This window comes from Pseudophryne corroboree, chromosome 1 (assembly GCF_028390025.1).
Source record: "Pseudophryne corroboree isolate aPseCor3 chromosome 1, aPseCor3.hap2, whole genome shotgun sequence".
Taxonomy (NCBI): domain Eukaryota; kingdom Metazoa; phylum Chordata; class Amphibia; order Anura; family Myobatrachidae; genus Pseudophryne; species Pseudophryne corroboree.
Window position 1 is genome coordinate 157886071 of NC_086444.1, and position 22904 is coordinate 157908974.

The 22904-nt window shown below is 46.0% G+C and overlaps 2 pseudogenes; one reads left to right on the forward strand and one right to left on the reverse strand.

The window, feature by feature from the left end:
* Positions 1–718: 718 nt before the first annotated feature.
* LOC134954375 (5S ribosomal RNA) lies at positions 719–836 on the reverse strand (annotated as a pseudogene).
* Positions 837–863: 27 nt separating this feature from the next.
* Positions 864–981, forward strand: LOC134948610 (5S ribosomal RNA; annotated as a pseudogene).
* Positions 982–22904: the final 21923 nt, after the last annotated feature.

The following is a 22904-nucleotide window of genomic DNA, read 5'->3' on the forward strand; positions in this document are numbered from 1 at the left end:
CGTTACCTATGGAGAAGCTGCGACAGGACATCCTAGGACACGCAACTGCACCATGCATCACCATTATATTTGAATGTGCCTTGGCAATATTTAAATCTTGTTCAGTGTGCCGCGAGTTGTAAAAGGTTGAAAATCTCTGGGCTATGGTGAGCATACTTTCACAAAGGCAAAGGACTTGATAACATCAGACACGGTGTTAACCGACTATGACCCCTCGCTTCCTGTTAGAGTGGCCTGTGATGCCTCATCTTATGGTATTGGAGCTGTCATGTCACATACTATAATTGGAAAAGGCAAGAGAAAAAGACAAAAAAACCTTGTTTGGGAGCACTAATTTGTTATAGTAGAAATAGTATGTGTAATGAAAAATATTAAAACATAACCTTTAATTAATCCTTGAATAAAAAAACTTTTGGACAAGAAATTGGGCCTCGTGTCTGGTGTTATCTATTTATGTAAAAATCTTGTTTGACCTTTTTAACAAATGAGGTACAAGATGATTGGGAAGGTGAAAATATCAGAGGGATGATTAAGGAAACCAAATGGTTTCTTAGGATCCAGGGTATCTAAGAGGTCACTGTACATGCCTGAAATATGGATATCAATGGTAGGACAATGTCTGCAAGATTCGGAGGTTAGTCAAGGTAGGACTCAAGATAAATGCAAGAAGGGTGGAACGAAGAATGCAATAGGGCTTCCCTTGGTGAAAGAAGGGGGGGGCCCACTGCACCTGGCATTCTCAGGAGGTTTCCCATCCTAGTACTGACCAGGCCATGCCTGCTTAGCTTCCGAGATCGGACAAGATCGGGCGTATTCAGAGTAGTATGGCAGTGGGCCCACTGCCATACTACCCACTACCAACGGCCCACTGCCATACTACCCTGAATACGCCCGATCTTGTCCAATCTCGAAAGCTAAGCAGGCATGGCCTGGTCAGTACTAGGACGGGAAACCTCCTGAGAATGCCAGGTGCAGTGGCCCCCCCCCCTACTTTCACCAAGGGAAGCCCTATTGCATTCTTCGTTCCACCCTTCTTGCATTTATCTTGAGTCCTACCTTGACTAACCTCAGAATCTTGCAGACATTGTCCTACCATTGATATCCATATTTCAGGCATGTACAGTGACCTCTTAGATACCCTGGATCCTAAGAAACCATTTGGTATCCTTAATCATCCCTCTGATATTTTCACCTTCCCAATCATCTTGTACCTCATTTGTTAAAAAGGTCAAACAAGATTTTTACATAAATAGATAACACCAGACACGAGTCCCAATTACTTGTCCAAAAGTTTTTTTATTCAAGGATTAATTAAAGGTTATGTTTTAATATTTTTCATTACACATACTATTTCTACTATAACAAATGAGTGCTCCCAAACAAGGGTTTTTTGTCTTTTTCTCTTGCCTTTTCCAATTGTAGTCTAACCTACAAAATTCCTGGGAGCACCGCCAATCATTAGCAGTTTAAGATTCACTTGATAACTGTATGCATATTGGTATTTCATCGTAATTATTATTTTGGTACCTTAGTAAAATTGTCTGACTAGTGCGGTTCCACACAAAATACTTTTCTGTAATGTCACATACTATGCCAGATGGACAGGAGCGTCCAATAGCTTTTGCATCTAGGGCATTATCCAAGGCTGAACGTAACTATGCACAGATTGACAGAGGAGCCTTAAGCCTGGTTTGGGGAGTTAAACGATTCAATCAGTATTTATATGGCAAGAAATTCACACTTGTGACTGACCATCAACCGCTTTTGTCCATCTTTAACCCCCAGACGGGTATTCCTGTCACGGCGGCTGCAAGGATCCAGCGCTGAGCTCTGTTCTTAGGTGGACATTGCTATACTATAGAATTCAAGCAGACTGTACAACATGCCAATGCAGACTGGTTGTCCCAACTGCCTTTACAGACTGCCCCATTGCCACAGACAAACGAGGATTCATGAAATGTTTTCACAATGACACAATTGGAATGTCTTCTCATAACTGCCAGTATGATCAGATGTGAGACTGCTCGGGACCCTATCTTGGCTCAAGTACCCACAGCCATACAAAAAGGGTGGGTTGCACCTGTGCACTGGCAGCTGGCCCCTTACTTTCATCGGAGGCGTGAGTTGACAGTTAATACTGGCTGCCTCCTCTGGGGGTGGCGGGTAATTGTGCATGACTTATTTAAACTTGAAACCTGGGCATCTAAATGGACAATGAAGTTCAATAGAGAAATGCAGAGTTATGCATTTTTGGTTAAAAAAACATTTGAATCCTATACTCTAAATGGGGACAATATAGAGGTAACTGTGGTGGAAAAAGATTTGGGGGTGCTCATAGGCCCTCATTCCGAGTTGTTCGCTCGGAGTTTTTCATCGCATCGCAGTGAGAATTCTCTTAGTGCGCATGCGCAATGTTCGCACTGCGACTGCGCCAAGTAACTTTACTATGAAGAAAGTAAGTTTACTCACGGCATTTTCATCGCTCCGACGTTCGCATTGTGATTGACAGGAAATGGGTGTTACTGGGCGGATGCACGGCGTTTTAGGGGCGTGTGGCAGGAAACGCTACCGTTTCCGGAAAAAACGCAGGAGTGGCCGGAGAAACGGTGGGAGTGCCTGGGCGAACGCTGGGTGTGTTTATGACGTCAGCCAGGAACGAAAAGCACTGAACTGATCGCACAGGCAGAGTAAGTCTGAAGCTACTCAGAAACTGCTATCTCGTTTGTAATCGCAATATTGCGCCTACGTCGGTCGCAATTTTAAGAAGCTAAGATTCACTCCCAGTAGGCGGCGGCTTAGCGTGTGTAACTCTGCTACATTCGCCTTGCGAGCGAACAACTCGGAATGAGGGCCATAGATAATAGGCTTACCAACAGTGCACCAACAGCTGCATGTCAAAATGCAGCAAAAAAGGCAACTAAAGTGCTTGCGTGCATAAAACGGGGCATTGAGACGAGGGACGAGGATGTAATCCTGCCGCTGTACAAATCTTTGGTGCGTCCCCACCTGGAATATTGTGTTCAATTTTGATAAAAAAAGATATAGGGGAGCTAGAAAGGGTTCAAAGGTGAGCTACTAAATTGATGAAAAGGTTAGAGACTTTGGAGTACGAGGAAAGGCTTACTAGGTTAAATATGTATACAGTAGAAAAGAGGCATCTAAGAGGAGACATTATTAATATCTTCAAATATGTAACGGGTCATTCACTATAAGGAGTTAGCAGTGGATTTATTAAAAGAACTCTGAATAGGACACATGGGCACTCGCTGAGGCTAGAGGAGAGAAAATTCCGTACACAACGTAGGAAAGGGTTCTTCATGGAAAGGGCAATAAAGATTTGGAACTCCCTGCCGGAACAGGTAATAATTTCGGACTCTGTAAATAAATTTAAAAACAAATTGGACAAATTTCTAACTGGAAAAAGTATCCAGGGCTATAGCTCTTAACATAGTGACATTATAGGATATCTGGGATTGGAAAGAACCATAGTTGTCAATTGATACTAAACCGTTACTTCAGCATGTGCATTATAATATGCACAGCTTAACACAGAATACAGGTTGAACCCAATGGGCATTTTGCCTCTTTTCAACCTCACTAAATGTAACTATACTATGTCAAGTTGCATGCAAGAGTTTTGGCGGAGCTCCATGTGGGTCATATGGGCACTTGTCAGTAGATTTGTATGGTGGCCAGGCTTGGATCAACACTTGAAGGATCTGGCCAGAGAATGTTTTGGGTACCAATCTTTTCAAAATATGCCTGCTCCAGTACCAACTCATCCATGGCAGCAGATACATGTGTACTTTGTGGGACCATTTCTAGGGTCCATGTTCCTGGTGGTGGTGGATGCCTGTTCCAAATAGCCTGAAGTTTTTACAGTTACTTCTACTACAGCTGCACACACGGTGGAAGTGTTGAGGAATCTTTTTGCCAGAACAGGGGTACTAGAGCAGTTGGTCAGTGACAATGGTCTTCAGTTTACCGCTGAAGAGTTCCAGACTTCCTGCAGAAAAACTGAATTTGTCATATTACCTCCACCCTATATCACCCAACTATACATGGACTGGCTGAACGCTTCATACAAACCTTAAAGCAAGCTTGCCATGCCATGCGCACAGACAGGGGCACTTTACAACACAAGCTCTCCAATTTCTTGTTTGCCTACAGGAAATCGGTTCATGCCACAATGCATCAAACTCCAACTATGCTGTTCCTGGGCAGGAACCTCAGGTCTCGACCGGATTTGATCAAGCCGGATATTCCTGAATGCAGTCTCTAAGTTCAGGTAGTACCAAAATGCGAGTTTTGTCTGTAGGCCAGACTGTGTGGGCCCGTAACTGTCATGGGGAACAGAAGTGGGTAATCACAACAGTTAAGCATTGTAAAGGCCCACTGTCAGATATAGTGGAAATTGCACCGGGGGTACTGTGGTACAGGCACCTGGATCAACTACATGACCATAATGGATCACCTATGCTTGATGGAGAAAAACCTTCTGCTGTAGCCCCGTGGTCAATACCCGCACCAGTAGACAGCGGATTGTTCAGATGACCTGTCCGGATTTGCACAATTGTTCCAGCCCAATGATAATGTTGAAGTGAACACTGACACAGTAAAGTTCACAGACATCCTAAGTGCTTCTGCTCCAAGTTCAGAGGTCATTCATGAGGACCGCCACTATCCTTCTCGTGTAAGACATGCGCCACAAAGACTGGACTTGTAAAATGGGTTAAGAGGTATTTATCTATATGTGGAGAGAACTGTTAGATATTTGAATCTGGCTATGTCAGATTCACATTACAGTGTATTTCTGTTTTATATTTGCAGTAACATGTTTCACCACTGTTTTGTTGTTCAGTGCTATTGTGCAGCTTGCTGCAAAGGTGTGGCTTTATGTTTGTTTGCAATCAAGTAAAGTTGAAAGCAGCATGCGTGAAGCCTCAGTCCTTGCGGAAGGGCACAGTTGGGCTGTGTGAAGGCACAGTTAGGCTGCGGGGCAGGGCCAGGGCGGGTTAAGGTCAGGCTGAGGGGGTAGGGGGGAGGGGTTAGGCTGATGGAGGTTTAGGTACAGCCCCCCGCGGGAGGGCTCAGCTGAGCTGTGTGAGGGAGTCAGGCTACAGGACATTAACGATTAGGCTGGGGGCGGGAGAGTAATGCCTCCATATAAAATCTGGCACTATATAATGTCTGAATATCTGCATGTGTCCACGGGAGTGCAACATAGAGTTTTTAATTTTATTATAAAACTTTTAAATGTGTTTTGATACTTCTTTTTGTGTTTGAGCTTTTATTAATCTTGGCTTTCCATTTCTTCTCAATAAATCTACATTTTCACACCCCATCATTTTCAATTAATTACTTATTGGTATGCCAGATATCCCTCCAGCTCACTCTCTTTCTTCATGTAATTGACAATCCCTTGATCATTTTGGTTCTACCTCATTCATCGCATTTCTCTTGCAATACACAAAGTCATTCCAGTGCCCTAAAATTCAATTTAAAATTATTGTTCTAAAATTCTCTAAAAGGTTCTCTGCTTTCCAATCTCAGCCCCTCCATGCAAGAACTTTCTTACAGTAGTTATCAGTGATGCTGCTAAGTCCACCAATTCTCAAAGGTACAAGGTCAGAGCATGAATTGTAATGAAAGTGTAATGGAACTGATAGTGTAATTAGACAGGCCTTCACTGATTGGATAGAGAAAGAGATGTAGAGAGTTTCTGGAGATTCACATTCCAAACACCAAAATTTGTTAGCAGTTGGGCAAAACAATGGGCCTAATTCAGACCTGATCGCTCTGCTGCGAGCAGATAGTCACCTCCCATAGGGGAGTGTATTTTTGCTTTGCACGTGCGCGAACGCATGTGCAGCCGAGCAGTACAAAATAGTTTTGTGCAATTCTGAGTTGCTCAGGACTTACTCAGCCGCTGCGATCACTTCAGCCTGTCCGGGGCCGGAATTTACGTCAGACACCCGCCCTCAAAACGTTTGGACATGCCTGCGTTTTTCCAAACACTCTCAGAAAACGGTCAGTTGACACCCACAAACGGCCTCTTCCTGTCAATCTCCATGCGATTGGCTGTGTGAATGAATTCTTTGTACAATCCATCACCCAGCTATGATCCGCTTTGTACCCATATGACCGCCTGCACATTGCGGTGCATACGCATGAGCAGTTCTGACCTGATCACAGCGAAAAATCCTAGCGTGCGATCAGGTCTGAATGACCCCCCATGTGCACTACAGGGTAGGCAGATGTAACATGTGCAGAGAGAGTTAGATTTGGGTGTGGTGTGTTGAAACTGAAATCTAACTTGCAGTGTAACAATAAAGCAGCCAGTATTAACCTGCACAGAAACAAAATAAATAACCCACCCAAATCTAACTCTCTCTGCACATTATATGCCCCCCCTGCAGTGCAAATGGGGGGTCATTCTGAGTTGATCGCACGTAGCAACTTTTTGCTGCCCGTGCGTTCAACTAGACGCCGCCTATGGGGGAGTGTTTTTTTGCATAGCAAGGCTGCGATCACTTGTGCAGCCCTGCTATGCAAAAATAGTTTTGTGTAAAACAAGACCAGTGTAAGACTTTCTTACCCTGTGCAATGAATCCAGTGTTGCAGGTCCCGGAATTGATATCAGACATCCGCCCTCCAAACGCCTCGACATGCCTGCGTTCGGATCTTCAAGCCCAGAAAACGGTGAGTTGACGCCCCGGAACGCCTTCCTCCTGTGAATCTATTGTGGTCGCCGCTGCGACTGCTTTCTTTGCTAGCGGCGTCGCTACCCAGCTACGACTGTCGCCGGACAACAACGTGCCTGCGCAATGCGGGCGCAGTGCATGCGCAGTTCTGACCCGATTGCACGGCTGCAACGAAGCGCAGCGTGCGATCAGGTCAGAATGACCACCATGTGTTTTGCCCAACTGCTAACTAATTTGCTGCTGCGATCAACTCTGAATTACCCCCTTTGTCAATAGGAGTACTAACTGGCTTTGCATCTGCCATTGCAAACTTGCTTAGTACTGCATCAATATATACCTCTTGCTCAATTGTGACAGTTTCTTTAGTCAAGTCTTCTAAGATTCTTAAGCCAAACAGGTGATTTGCAGTCCCTAACTCTTTCAAATTATACTTCTTTTCTAACAGATGCTTGACACTGTCTAAGTGCTTCCTCTTACCTGCTAGTAACAAGTCATCTACATACATAACTGCAATGAATAGTCTTTGCTTTAATTTATTGTGCTGACTTTGACATCAGTCTCTTAATGCGTAAAGTCCATTTCCATTAGTTCAGCATCTAACATTATGTACCAACAGCGGCTGTTCTGCTTCAGACTGTATAAAGCTTTCTTAAAAAACAGAATTTTGGGGGGCATGGCCTGGCAGGCATACAGTGCTGATATGCCTACAGAGAGCTTCCGCTGAGGCCCTTAATTTACTCCCTCTCTCCTGGTTACTGGGGTACCTATGCCCCTCTAGGGTCCCCTCCAGCCTGCCCGAGTGCCCTGGTGTGGTGAGTGAGAGCTGCGGAGCCAAGGGTCGGTCTACCTGTTCTCGCAGGTTGCGACCCACTCCCCCCCACCGAGCTGAGACCTCAATGTACCTGCTCACTGCCGGGGCGGAGGTCTGTGTCTGGAGCTTCCCCCTTCTCCTGTTTCGGGTCCTGCCGGTGCATGGGAGTGGCTCCTGCGGCTTTGGCTGCTTTGATAGAGGACAGCGCTGTGCAGAGGAATCAGTTGCGCTGACTGCCGGACCGCTTCCCCGCTGGAGCTTACAAGCGACGTCCATCATGAGTGGTCTGTGAAGTAGAGTTGGCTACTGACTCTCTGTCTCAACACAGTGACTCGAATCATCAGGAAGTATGAATGATTCAAGTCACTCAGTTTATTCAGTCGAGACAGCTGCAGCAGTAGCCTCACTCAGCCAGAGGGAGGAGACTCAGTGTGTCATTGTGATTGGCCGGCTGCAAAACCAGGTGACATCCAGTGGAAGGGACGAGGGAGAAGTCACGACTCACCAGTCAGTGAGTGCTGCGCTGCTGTGCCTGATTCATTCATCCTGATTCCTGAGTCTGCCTGTGAGTCGAGACAGTTGTACACTGTGTAGACTCAGTGACTCAGTGTACGGATCTGATTCATGCAGCATTAGACTGTAGGAGGTGGAGCCCTTGCGGTACAGTGCTCTCAGATCAGTGCTCACTGTTCCTGCTCAATGTGATTGTGACTGAATGATATGTGTTTCATGGCTGTTTGTCAGGCTCCGGAGCCTTACCTCCAGCGGGTGCTCCCGCGGATTACTGTCCCGCTGGTTGGCGTGGCTGTGGCGGCAGGGGGCTACCATTTTCACCAAATTGGACCTGCGTGGAGCTTGTAACCTTATACGCATTCACACAGGAGACGAGTGGAAGACTGCATTCAATACTCGCGACGGGCATTACGAATATCTGGTGATGCCCTTTGGCTTATGCAATGCTCCAGCAGTCTTCCAGAATTATGTCAACGAATTATTCCGAGATATCCTCTATAAGTGCCTGGTTGTGTATCTGGATGATATTCTAATATTTTCCAAAGATCTGAAAGTCCATCGGGAACAGGTCAGAGAAGTCTTGAGACGTCTAAGGGAAAATCGACTCTTTTGTAAATTGGAGAAGTGCACGTTTGAGGTTCCCTCCATCCCTTTCTTAGGTTACATCATTTCCGGGAGGGAATTACAGATGGATCCTGCCAAAGTCCAAGCAATCAGAGATTGGACCCTTCCTACCACTCTGAAGGGAATCCAGCATTTTTTAGGCTTCGACAATTTCTAGAGGAAGTTTATTAAAGATTATTCCTCCATCATTGCCCTAATTACAGCACTAACACGAAAAGGGTCTATTTCTGCAGCTTGGCCACCTGAGGAACTAAAAGCCTTTTCGTTTCTAAAAGAGGACTTCATGTCTGCTCCTATCCTTCCGCAACCTGATCTCAGTTGTCCTTTTCAGGTGGAGGTGGATGCTTCTTCAGTAGGAGTGGGGGCCGTCTTATCCCAGTACTTCGAGGATCAGAAAGCTCATCCTTGTGCTTATTTTTCCTGAAGATTCCATTGGAGAACAAGAATTGCTTGCCATAAAACTTGCTTTTGAAGAGTGGAGGTACTTGCTGGAAGGAGCTCAGCATCCAATATCAGTAACCACGGATCACAAAAATATTTTATATCTTCAGACCGCCCGATGTTTAAACCCATGGCAAGCCAGGTGGGCACTGTTCTTCTCACGTTTTTCTTTCAAGCTCAGTTATCATCCAGGGTCTCTTAATCGGAAAGCAGATGCGCTCTCTTGTTCATTGAGTTCAGATGAGTCCACAGATCTTCCGGACAGACAATTCATCCTAGATCCTGCCTCCTTTGCTGCAACTTGTACTACTTCGCTTCCTCCACCGGGAAAAACCTTAGTTGCACCAGAACTCCGAAAAAGACTGCTCACGTGGGCTCATACCTCACCGTGTATGGGACACGCAGGTAGCCTCAAGACTCTTAAGTTCATCCAATGGTGGCTTCATCTGAAGACAGATGTTTTGGAATTCATAGCGGCCTGCCCAAAGTGCGCCCAACATAAAAGTCCAAGAGGATCACCATTGGGTCTTCTTCATCCGCTATCGGTTCCACAAAAACCCTGGACACACATCTCCATGGATTTTATAACTGACCTACCTGTCTCCAGAGCACGAAACACCATTTGGGTCATTGTGGACCGATTTTCCAAAATGGCGCACATTGTCTCACTCACAGGTCTTCCAACTGCTCCACAACTATCACAATTGTTCATATCAGACATCTTCTGGTTACATGGACTTCCACAAGAGATATTTTCTGATCAAGGGCCTCAATTTGTGGCTAAATTCTGGAGAGCACTGAGTTCAGCTCTTGGAATGGAATTAAGTTTCTCCTCTGCATACCATCCCCAAACGGATGGCCAGACTGAGAGAGTGAACCAAGACTTAGAGACTTTCCTACGACTCTTCATGTCTTCCTCTCAGGACGATTGGCTGGACTATCTTCCATTTGCTGAATTTGCTCACAATAATCTCTACCATTCCGCTACCCATTCCACACCCTTTTATGTGAATTATGGACTTCATCCATGTGTTCCTGTTTTCAATCTCTTCCAGCTCTCGAAGTACCTGCCGCAGAGTTAGCCCTTCAGCAATTCACTAAGATGTGGAAACAAGTTCATGAGGCTCTGATTAAAACATCCAATAAATACAATTTTTTTGCAGATCGGAAACGGAAGGCTTTCCCTAGTCTCAAAGTGGGTGATCAAGTCTGGAGTTCTACTCAAAACTTAAGACTCAAGGTCCCTTCCAAGAAATTTGCCCCCAGATTCATTGGACCATATCCTATTGAAAAAGCATTGAATCCAGTAGCATACATAGTGACGTTGCCTCCGTACTTGAAGATCCCAAATGCATTTCACATCTCCTTACTGAAGCCTCTCATACTTAACCATTTTCGGGCTGCGCTCCCTAGACCTCCCAAGGTGCAAGCTGCTCAAGGAGAAGAATTTGAAGTTCATAGGATCCTTGACTGTCATAAAAGATATGGTCGTCTCCAATATCTTATTGATTGGAAGGGATATGGACCGGAGGAAAGGTCCTGGGTTTCTGAAGAGGACGTCCACACTCTAAGATTAGTCCGGGCCTTTCATAGTTACCATCCCGCTGGTTGGCGCGGCTGTGGCGGCAGGGAGTTGCTGGCGGCAGGTCCTCTTGGACGGATGTGCGGCTGCCAAGGGCCGGGGGCCGAGGGTCTGGAGAGCCGGGCACTGCGGCGGGGATCGCTGTGGTAAGGTCCTCTAGTGGTGACACAGTATAGTGTGTCAGAGACAGAAGCTGGCTAAAGCTGCGTGCTAACAGCTAAGTATGTCTCCTGTGCTGGGGGCAGCCATGTTGGAGACCAGAGTATTACCAATGAAGTTCCCAATTTGTGTCCAGCCACTCCTGCATGTTCTCCCCTTACAAAAGGGGGCTGGCTCAGAGGGAGAGTGCCAGTGCTTCAAGTTACCTCCTTGTGAAAGGTTCTCCAGCTCTGTGCTCCCAGGTTACTTCTAGTTCCCTGGTCCTGGTTGCTCTCATCCATTGGTTACCTAAACGCTGCTGCAGTCCTGTTGTCTAAGTCCGCTGCCACTCGTGGAAGCGCTCATGGGATCCCAAGTCGTAGAGAAGCTCCGGTTTCCGCAGACGTCTTCATTTCTTCAAAGTCCAAGTTCTTCAGCCTCGTCTTTCAATCACAAACCACAGTCTTTATTTCTTCAAAGTCCAAGTTCTTCAGCTTTGTCTTTCAATCACAAACCACCGTCTTCATTTCTTCAAAGTCCAAGTTCTTCAGCATCATCTTTCAATCACAAACCACGTCTTAATTTCTTCAAAGTCCAAGTACTTCAGCCTCATCTTTTAATCATAAAACACAGTCTTCAGTTCTTCTTTACCGGAGTTCTTCAGCTTCACTCTTCAAGTCATTTTACCATAGACTAATTCTTACAGTTTCTTCTACTTCTCCAATATTCGTGTACAGCCTGATTATTCATTAAAACTACAATTATCTTCCTACGAAGTCCTCCTTTTCTTTACGCCCTCCGGCCAATGTTAACACTTAGTTTGGCTTCCCCCCCATGAGGAGGAATTACATTCAGCCACCTCGTTTACTCTCCTGACAGGTAGCTGTCCCTTCAGCAAAAACTCGGTTGTCGGAACCCCCAACTTACGCCGAGCGTGACACTGTTAAGCTTTCTCTCCTCAGACAGAAGTAATGTGCATATTCAGTTACTAGTATGCAATAATTGGTTATTAATAATATATCAACATAACACTGAATCTATGTTAATATATTATTAGCAATCATTGCATAAGCAGCTGCCTCCCCCAGATGCACTGCACAATCAGTGCAGCTGAATAACTAGCTGAGCCAACTCCCAGAGGACTGAGTCACTCCCTCCATGAGTCACCAGCACTGGTCTGCCAGCGCTGAGTCTCTGGCAACTCACTGAATCATGTGCACTGTCTCTGCAATACATTCCAATACAAATGAGTCATGACTCATGTGCCGAGACACTGACTCGAGATACAGTACTCCACTGATGAGTCATGTGTCTCAACTCAGTTCAGTGAATCACTTTGCCCACGACTACTGTGAAGTGCTTCTTGGAGCTGGCTCTCCCTGCTGCTCTGCCTCTGCCAGGACTTTAGAAGCCCGGTCTCCAATGGTAAGCCTCCTGCTTGCTCAATGCGTGCCAGCATCACTGGAGCTCAGATGCCAGTTTCATTGAGGTGCTGCATTGCTGGCACTTTATATTTTCTGTCTCCTGGACCCACTGTGTCTTGTGTCACACTAGGTGGATGTTGGGGAACTGGTAATTGAGGCTGGACTTGGGAGACAGGTGCCTAAGGAGGAGGAAGGTGTGGAGGCTGGATATTATTCTTTCTCATGGGATGAGGAGCTCAAGAAAGGACTACAGACGATGAATAAAATATAACAGTAAGATTTAACGAAGTATCGATGGTTCACAAAGACTGAGGTTTCCCAAATGACTGAGCTGAAGAATAAAGTTAATGATTGAATGACAATGCTGAAGAACTCTGTATGATGAACTGAAGATTGTGGCTGTGGCTTTAAGACGAGACTGGAGAACACTGAATGAAGAACTGGAAACTGTGACTTTAAGACAAAATTGAAGAATACTGTAACTGTGTCTTTAAGACGAGGCTGAAGAGTACTGAACGATGAACTGAAGACTGTGGCTGCGACTTTAAGACAAGGCTGAAGAACACTGATGTCCACGGGAACTACTGTTTAGCACCCAGAGCTCCTATACAACCTGGGACCCCGCGAGCACTTCACGAGTAGCGATATGCTTTAAGCAATGGGACTGCTGCAACAATAGGTAACCGTCAGACGATAGCAAACCAGAACCAGGGCACCTGGAGTAATCTGGGAGCACAGAGCTAGAGTACCTTATTCAGGAAAGTAACCTGAAGCACTGGCACCCTCACTCTGAACCAGCCCCTTTTTGTAAGGGAAAGCAGCACAGGATTGGCTGGACACAGAGTGGGATCAGCTATTGGAACAGCTTTGGTCTCCAACATGGCATCCCCCAGCACAGAGGACACTCACAGCTGCAGCACACATCACACCAGGCTCTGGCCACTGACTCCCGGGAGCCGTGTTTACACTTGAGACCTTTGCTGCTGCTGCTCCCTGCAGAAGCACTCAGCTCCCCAGACTATAGTAAATCCACTTCGCCTGCAGCAACAAGACTGTGCCAGTATTTTTCCCTCTCCTGCCACAAGTCACATGCCTCCTCTGCTTCGTTGCCTGGGCTGATGCTGAGATGATTGCTTCAGTGCCATGACCCCCTAGCTCACCCACATGCTATGGGAATGGGCGTCCTGTGGCCGTGACCAGGGATCCTACTTCATGGTGATTTCTTGATTATAACTCTTCCTGCTGCTACACCTGCTATATTTTACTACACGTGCGGACATTATCTTCTTGATGGGAAAAAACAGAAAAAGCGGGTGAACGTTTCGTACCAAGTCCTCTGTCTCTACGGCCTCACAGTCTAATTTGCTCCATTATCTTGTTCGTGACAACGATACCCCAAGTGACGATACTTGTTCTGTTCCTTGAATTCGGACTCCAGGTTGTCACCAATTAGGTCAACACCACTTAGGTCAACATCAATGGGTCGACACACCTTAGGTCGAAACCAGAAATAGGTCAACGCGGCCAAAATGTCGACATGAACAAAGTCGACGAGTTTTTTACTCTTTTTTCATTTCATACTTTATTATCTATGTGGACTACAACTGTGAACGGTAACCTGTGCCGAGCACAGCGGTAGCGCAGCGAGGCACCTTGTCCGAAGCATGGTGAGTGAAGCGAGACATGTGAGAGGACACGGTGCACTAATTGGGGTTCCCCGTCACTTTACGAAGAAAACGACACCAAAAACAGTCAAAAAACTCATGTCGACCTTTTTTCATGCCGACCTTGTTCATGCCGACCTTTTGTGCATGTTGACCTAATGTGTGTCAATCAATTAGTGTCGACCTAAGTGGTGTCGACCTAATTGGTGTCGACTTTGAGTTCCAGACCCCTATTCCTGACTCCTTTTCTGTTGATAACACCGCTGCCATGGCGTCATCTCCTCGAGATGGTTACGAACTTTCTCCAGAACATACAATGGGTGATATCTTAAAGCAGTGATTTTCAACCTTTTTTCACTCGCGGCACACCGAACAATATTTTAAAATTGCCAAGGCACACCATCAGTTCCCCACAGAAAAACAAACAAAAAAAACACACATTGGCCCTCATAGTGAAAAAAAAAATCCATACATACATTGGCATACACAGAAAAAACAATCACATTGCTCCCCACATAAATCCTGTTGCTCCCCACATAAATTATTCACATTGTTCCCCCCCATAAATTCATAAATCTTTATTCTCCCCACATGAATCCTATTGTTCCCCACAGGAGAGAAAAAAATAACAAATATTAGCCCCTACCGGTCAGCTGTCTTCCTCCCTGTCCCTCAGTGGCGGGAGTGGTCCATAGTGGAGTACTGCGAATACTGAGCAGTGGGCGGTCAGGCAGGTGTGGATGTGGGTGGGCAAGGAAAGCTGTGTATGCAGGCAGGAACTGGAAGATGTGTATGCAGGCGGGTGGGCTGGCTGGGTGGTGAGACGCGGCGGCTGTGACCTATGATATCACACCGCTGCGTCTTCAAGGCATACATCACGGCCGGAGCATGACTGATCCTCTAAGAAGAGCCCGGGCCAACAGTTCACTCTGAAGGTGCAGGAAGCTGCTCTGGCTCTGCGGCACACCTTGCAACTGGTCGCGGCACACTAGTGTGCCACGGCACACTGGTTGAAAAAGCCTGTCTTAAAGCATCTCCGATTCCTTCTTACCAAAAAAAGAGCTTCATACTAAATCTGATTTTTTGGACTTGGAAAATAGGATTTTAATTACCTACCAGTAAATACTTTTCTCACAGTCCGTACAGGATACTGGGGTCCACTTAGTACCATGGGGTATAGACGGTCCACTAGGAGCCTTGGGCACTTTAAGAATTTGATAGTGTGGGCTGGATCCTCCCTCTATGCTCCTCCTACCAGACTCAGTCTAGGAAACTGTGCCCGAGGAGACGGACATACTTTGAGAGAAGGATAGATAAGAATAGTGGAGAGATATGAACCAGCACATGCAACAAGAGGAAAGCCAAGCTCACCAAACTTGAAACAGGGACAGCAACGGCTAAACCAACATTACTTAACCAAGTAACAGTGCAGGAAAATGAAACACTGGGCGGGCGTCCAGTATCATCTACGGACTACGAGAAAAGGATTTACTGGTAGGTAATTAAAATCCTATTTTCTCATACGTCCTAGAGGATACTGGGGTCAATTTAGTACCATGGGGATGTACCAAAGCTCCCAAACCGGGTGGGAGAGTGCTGAGATTCCGGCAGAACTGATTGACCAAACTGAAGGTCCTCAGAGGCCAAAGTATGAACTTAGTAAATGTGTTCGAACCTGACCAAGTAGCTGCTCGGCAGAGCTGTAAAGCCGAGACACCCCGGGCAGCCGCCCAGGAAGAACCCACCGACCTAGTAGAGTGGGCATGTACAAATTTTGGACATGGCAAACTAGCTGTGGAATAAGCATGCTGAATAGTAAGTCTGATCCAGCATGCAATTGTCTGCTTTGAAGCAGGACACCCAATTTTATTGGGATCATAAAGAACAAACAGCAAGTCCGTCTTTCTGTAATGAGCTATTCTTTTCACATACATCTTCAAAGCCCTCACAACATCCAAAGACTTTGAAGTAGCAGAGGTGTCGGTGACAACCGGAACCACAATAGGTTGGTTGATGTGAAATGCGGACACCACTTTAGGAAGAAATTGCTGACGGGTTCTGAGCTCAGCTCTGTCCTCATGAAAAATTAAATAGGGCCTTTTGTGAGACAAAGTTCCCAGCTCCGACAAACGTCTTGCTGAAGCCAAGGCCAACAGTGTGACAGTCTTCCACGTAGGATATTTTACGTCCACCTCCTGTAACGGTTCAAAACAGTCCGATTGGAGGAACTGCAGCACCACATTGAGATACCAAGGTGCCGTGGGAGGCACAAAGAGAGGTTGGATGTGCAGAACACCTTTCAAGAACGTCTGGACCTTAGGGAGAGAAGCCAATTCTTTCTGAAAAAAAATGGACAAGGCCGAAATCTGGACTCTTATGGAGCCCAGACGCAGGCCCACATCCACGCCTGCCTGCAGAAAAAGCAGGAAACGTCCCAGATGAAATTCCACCGCAGAATACATTCTGCTCTCACACCAAGAGACGTATTTCTTCCAAATACGATGGTAATGCTTAGACGTTACCCCCTTCCTGGCTTGGATCATAGTCGGGATAACCTTGTTAGAGATCCCTCTCCTGGCTAGAATCAGCCGTCCAACTTCCATGCCATCAAATGTAGCCGCGGTAAGTCCTGATAGACGAACAGGCCCTGTTGCAGAAGATCCTCGCAAAGAGGTAGAGGCCACGGATCTTCGAGGAGCATCTCCAGAAGGTCCGCATACCAGGCCCATCTTGGCCAGTCCGGAGCAATGAGTATTGCTTGAACTTTTTCCCTTTTGATTTGTTTTAGAATTCTTGGGATCAGAGGAAGTGGAGGAAACACGTACACCCTCTGATAGACCCATGGAGTTGTCAGGGCGTCTATCGCCACCGCCTGTGGGTCTCTCGACCTGGAACAATACCGCCTGAGCTGCTTGTTGAGACGAGAGGCCATCATGTCGATCTGTGGATATCCCCATCGACTTGTCAAGCACCTAAACACATCCGGGTGAAGGCCCCACTCCCCCGGGTGCAGGTCGTGTCTGCTGAGGAAGTCTGCTTCCCAGTTGTCTACTCCCGGAATGAAGACTGCTGACAATGCCACAGTGTTTCTTTCTGCCCAGAGGAGAATTCTTGACAACTCTGACATTGCTGCTCTGCTTTTCGTTCCATCCTGTTGGTTTATGTACGTTACTGCCATCACATTGTCCGACTGGACCTGAATTGCCCGATTTTTAAGAAGATGTGAGGCCTGCAGAAGGGCGTTGTATATGGCCCTGAGTTCCAGAATGTTGATTGGAAGGATGACTTCCTGACTTGACCATCTTCCCTGAAACTGCACTGAATCCAGTTCTGAATTCCGAACCTCAGTCTTGCAACCACAGAAAGGAGATCCTGGCCTTTGGTGATAGACGGATCCTCTGGTGCACGTGAAGATGTGATCAGGACCATTTGTCCAACAGATTGAGTTGGAAGGCTCTTGCGTGAAACCTTCCATATTGAAGTGCCTCGTAAGAGGCCACCATTTTGCCCAGAAGGTGAATGCATAGATGCACCGACACCCGGGTTGGCTTCTGGGACATCCCGAACCATCAACTGGATTACCAATGCCTTTTCCAATGGAAGGAACACCTTTTGTGACTCCGTGTCCAATATCATTCCCAGGAATGGGAGCCTTCGTGTTGGCTCTAGGTGAGATTTCAGAAGGTTCAGAATCCACCCATGATCCTGGAGGCGTTTGGTTTAGAGAGCAATGCTGTCCAGCAACCTTTCCCTGGACGGCGCTTTTATCAGATCGTCCAGGTATAGAATTATGTTCAATCCCTGTTTGCGGAGTAGAAACATCATCTCTGCCATTACCTTGGTGAACACCCTCGGTGCCGTGGAGAGACCAAATGGCATGGCCTGGAACTGGTAGTGACAGTCCAGCAGTGCAAACCGGAGATAAGCCTGATGAGGCGGCCAGATCCGAATATGAATGTATGCAACCTTGATATCCAGAGACACTAGGAATTCTCCCTCCTCCAGACCTGAGATCACTGCTCTCAGAGACTCCATCTTGAATTTGAACACTCGCAAGTACGGGTTCAGAGACTTGAGTTTCAGAATCGGTCTTACCAAACCGTTCGGCTTTGGTACTACGAACAAGTTGGAATAGTACCCCTTGTTTAGCAGATGAGGTGGAACTGGAAAAATTACCTGAGTCTGTACCAGTTTTTGGATGGCATGCTGTAAAGTTATACTTGCCTCTTGTGAAACTGACAAGCCTGATTTGAAGAACCTGTGAGGTGGGAACTTTTGGAACGCCATTCTGTAACCCTGGGAAATAAGATCTATGACCCAGGGATTCTGGCACGAATTTGACAAGATCTGACTGAAAAATTGTAGTTGGGCTCCCACCTGACAACCTTCCAGGCATTGCGGTCCACTATCATGCTGAAGTCTTTGAGGAAGCAGAGCCTGAGCTCTGCTCCTGAGCACCTGCTGTTGCTGGTTTGCGTGGTTTACCTCTTGCACCATTGGAGGACGTAGAAGTACCTCTGGATTTGCCCTTGAACTTGGCCGTCCGAAAGGACTGTAATTTAGAAGCTGAATAAGTCTTCTTGGTTTGGGGGCTGCGAAAGGAAGATATGTAGACTTTCCCGCAGTAGCTATGGAGATCCATTTGTCTAATTCATCTCCAAACAAGGCCTCTCCTGTGAATGGTAGGTCTTCCATGCCTTTCCTGGAGTCCACGTCAGCAGCCCACTGGCATAGCCACAAGCCCCTGTGTGCCGACGCTGCCATAGCGGTGGTGCGTGCGTTAAGCACACCTATTTCCTTTATGGCTTCCACCATAAAGATCGCATAGTCCTGTATATGCTGCAGGAGTAAGACATCATCCCCCATAGATAAGCAATCTAACCCCTCAATTAGGTTACCTGACCATTTAGCAATGGCTTTAGTCATCCACGCACATGCAATATTGAGTCTTTGGGCCACCCCAGCAGCTGTGTACAATGATTTGAGTGTAGTCTCAATTTTACGATCAGCCATGTCTTTTAGGAAGGCTGCACCAGGTATAGGCAATACAATATTACGTGACAGCCTAGAGACTGATGTGTCCACTATCGGTGGATTTACCCATTTTTTCCTATCCTCCAGCGGAAAAGGAAAAGATAAGAGCAAACTTTTAGGGATCTGAAACTTCTTATCAGTATTAATACATGGTTCTTCAAACAGGGTATTCAATTCCTTTGACACAGAAAAAGTAACATTAAAATATGATCCCTCACTCTCCTCTGACACCTTATCAGGAATATGCAGAAAATCTCTGATAGCCTCTATAAGAGCCTCTATTCCCTGTGACAGAGCTGCATCCCCCCCCCCCCTGAGTCCACCTCCCCCTCCTCCATGTCTGACCTGTCAGAGTCAGACTGCAGGACAAGGGCCAGAGATCACTTTTGTGGACAAATGGGAGGGGATTGAGATGCTGTTTTGGGGACTGAGTCTCTGTTCATAGACTCATCCACCGTCTATTTTAAGTATTGCGTCTCTTTCTCATTGCGGAACAATTTTGTAGAAAGAGTGGAGATCATTCCTTTAAAATAATTAACCCACTGCGGTTCAGCCCCGCTATTCTGTGAACCCTGAGTACCCAGTAGTGAGCCCCTGGTGAAGGCGAACAATCCACTGTACAAGAAACACACTCTTTGCCTGACATAATGTAAATGTTACAGCACACACACACAGGAAAAGGTTAAGAACAAATAACCCACAAAAAGCCCATCAGGGAGACACAGAGTTGTTTGGCACCAGCACCCACCGTGCCGATACCGCTAATGCCAAGCTTAGTTGGGTCGCAGACTAAGTACCCTGATAGGGGACTTAGTACACTAATAGTCGCTTCCCCGCTGCTATGACCCCCTGGTACCGCTGAGGTAATTTGGTGTCACACCGGAGGAGCTGCGCGTCCCTGTCAGTCAGCGTCTGTGTCCACTGCAGAGGGAAAATGGCGCTGGTGAGCTTCTGGATCCTCTCATAGTGAAGCCCCACTCCTTCAATGGCTTTCTGCTTTTTTTATACTGGTTGAGGTAATGTTTGTGCTTAAAAAGGATAGAAACCATTTTAAGACTGTATTGCCAGTATGGGTACCGTGTACAGTGTACTGAGATGCAGTTGTGTACTGTGTCTGGAGACGCATTCCGCCCCATTTAGAAGCCGTGCATCTCCGTACCCTCGTGCCGCCATAATGGCCGGCACCCCGCTAACCGGGATGCCAGCTCAGTACTCACCACTCTTCATTCTTCTGGCTCTGTTAGGGGTGGTGGCGTGCTGCGGGAATGTACGCTCGCCGTGGTGGGGCTTGCGAATAGTTCCCTCAGGAGCTCAGTGTCCTATCAATGGGGAACGGGACCATTAACCCTTCAAGAGGTTGGGCCGTCCCCCCCCCCTAAGTCCCATGAAGCAGGCAGGCTGGTGCCAACCAGCCCTGCCTGAAAATATCAATCATAGAAAATAAATGCAGAAAACTCTTCAGGAGCTTCCTTCAAATTCTTAAAGTGCCAATGGCTCCTAGTGGACCTATCTAAACCCCATGGTACTAAATGGACCCCAGTATCCTCTAGGATGTAAGAGAAAAGAGAATTAGTGCTACATTTAAAGCGGAAATCTTTGCACTTTAAGCAAACCTCTCCCCCATCACGTGTCTGATGTTGAAGACCATCTCGGTGAGTTGGACTCCTATCAGCGACGACTCGGTGATACTGCCCATGCACATGCGTAGGAGATCAAAGCTATCCTGTGTTGTTTAGACGATTTAGATAATAGGGAGAGGAGAAACAACCTTCGGATCCGTGGTCTTCCCGAGAAGATACAAGGGCCGGGTATCGTTGATGCACTCACCAAAATATTCAACAAGGTTACTGATGCAGACACGGACAATGTCGTCCTGTTTGACCACGCTCATCGAGCACTACGTCCGAAAAGCCTTCCTTCTGAGGTCCCCAGGGACATTATCTGCAGCCTCCACTATTACCACGTCAAAGAAGAAATTCTTGCTAAAGCGAGGACATTGGACGGAATTGACTTTGATGGTTCCAAGATCCAGATCATCCCTGACTTATCTTGGAACACTCTTCAACAAAGGCTACTGCTTAAGCAACTCACGGATGCCTTAAAACATAAGAACATTCAGTTTTTCTGGGGCTTCCCTTTGAGCATTCAAGCCTCCCATGAGAGTCAACAACTTAGTCTGCAGACTCCGGATGACTTGGAGCGATTTTGTGCAGCCCTTTCCATTAATACGCCATCACTTTCAGATTGGGTGCAAATGCATGCTAGACTGGACCCTCCCACGCCTCCTACAGCGACGGCACCTTGGATGCCTATTCATGGCCGCAAGAGAGGCCTACCTTCTCCGCTCCTGATCCAGAGGCCTCTGGTACTTAATGGATGTAACTTACCTAAATGGATTTCTCTACACCTGTTTGATACTTGGCCTTGATTATGCTCCGTTACTGTAGGTCTAGGGCTCTGCTAGCTGTTAGTCTTTCCTTTTCCTAAACTTAACCTTGCTCATACCATTGGAATACTAGGGAGGTATGGTTACCCTGTACTTCCTCTATTGATTGATGGTTTTTCCCTCATTTCGGTGATGATTAATATTTGATATTACTATACTCGTTTCAGATACCTGTATGTATACGTGACATGTTTCAGCAGGAGATGTTATTCTTATTTCTTCTTTGCAGGTTTTTGATATTGATATGTTACTGTTTCTTTACTTTTATATATAAATATATATATATATATATATATATATATACAGTATATATATATATATATATATATAAATACAGTATATATATATATATATATATATATACACACAGATGTCGGCGGCACTCACGGGCTTTTCAAAGCCAAAAGACCAGACCAGTCAATTAGCGCTTAACGTTTTGGTTTATTTCAACCGTCATCAGAAGCATAATAATACAAAGACATGAACAAACATTTATACATGAGTAACTCACCACACGTGCATGTTCCACGGAGCCCCGGGAACAAATTTCCGGTGACGTCATCCCACACTGACAAGCCTGCCCAGTAGATGACGACTTCCGGCTAAGTGCACCATCACCATAACAACCAGTGTATACAATACGGAGTACTATTCTTAAAACGGATTGCTGTACAAATATACAAAAAAGTGTTTTAAATACAACACGATCTTAGGATATAATTGCAAGGGCAACAAGTAAAAAGGATTATATAGCTACAGATGATTAAGAACAAACAATTCACAAAGTTACCCAGATTAATTTCTATAAGAATTACAATGTAACAGGTGTCTCAGTAAACATTCTATAATTCTTTCAAAAAACATGTAAAAGAAAGGGTTTCGTTAAGGCCATGAGGGGATACCGTATTTAAACGGTGTATCCACTGTGCTTCCAATTGAAGTAATGTTTTACCCCTATCACCACCCCGTTTAGATAGGGGCACATGATCTAACATTTTGTACCGCAAAGATGATAAATTATGTTGAAACTCTTTAAAATGTTTGGCAACGGGCTGATCGATTTGTTTCCCCTCTAGAATCTGTTTTATGGCACTACGATGCTGAGACATCCTTTCCTTAAATTGACAAGTGGTCTTGCCAATATAATAAAGTCCACATGGACATCGTATACAGTAGATAACAAATCTACTCGTACACGCAAGAACGTGAGAAATCTTAATTTGTTTACCAGAATGGGGATGTAAAATATAATTACCCGTCTCAAGATATAAACAAGTAGTACATCCAGTACACTTGTAATTGCCGGGTTTTTTTGTAAGAAATGTATGACGGGGCCCAGATGATAACTGAGAAATGTCTGCATGAACGACCATGTCCCTAATATTACGACCTCGTTTGTAACATGGGAGTAATTTGTGTGTGGCCAGACTCGAAAGATCAGAGTCTGCTTGAATCACTGGCCAAACACGTTTAGCCGTACCCACAATTTTATGGCTAGAGGTAGTAAATTTGGTAACACAGAT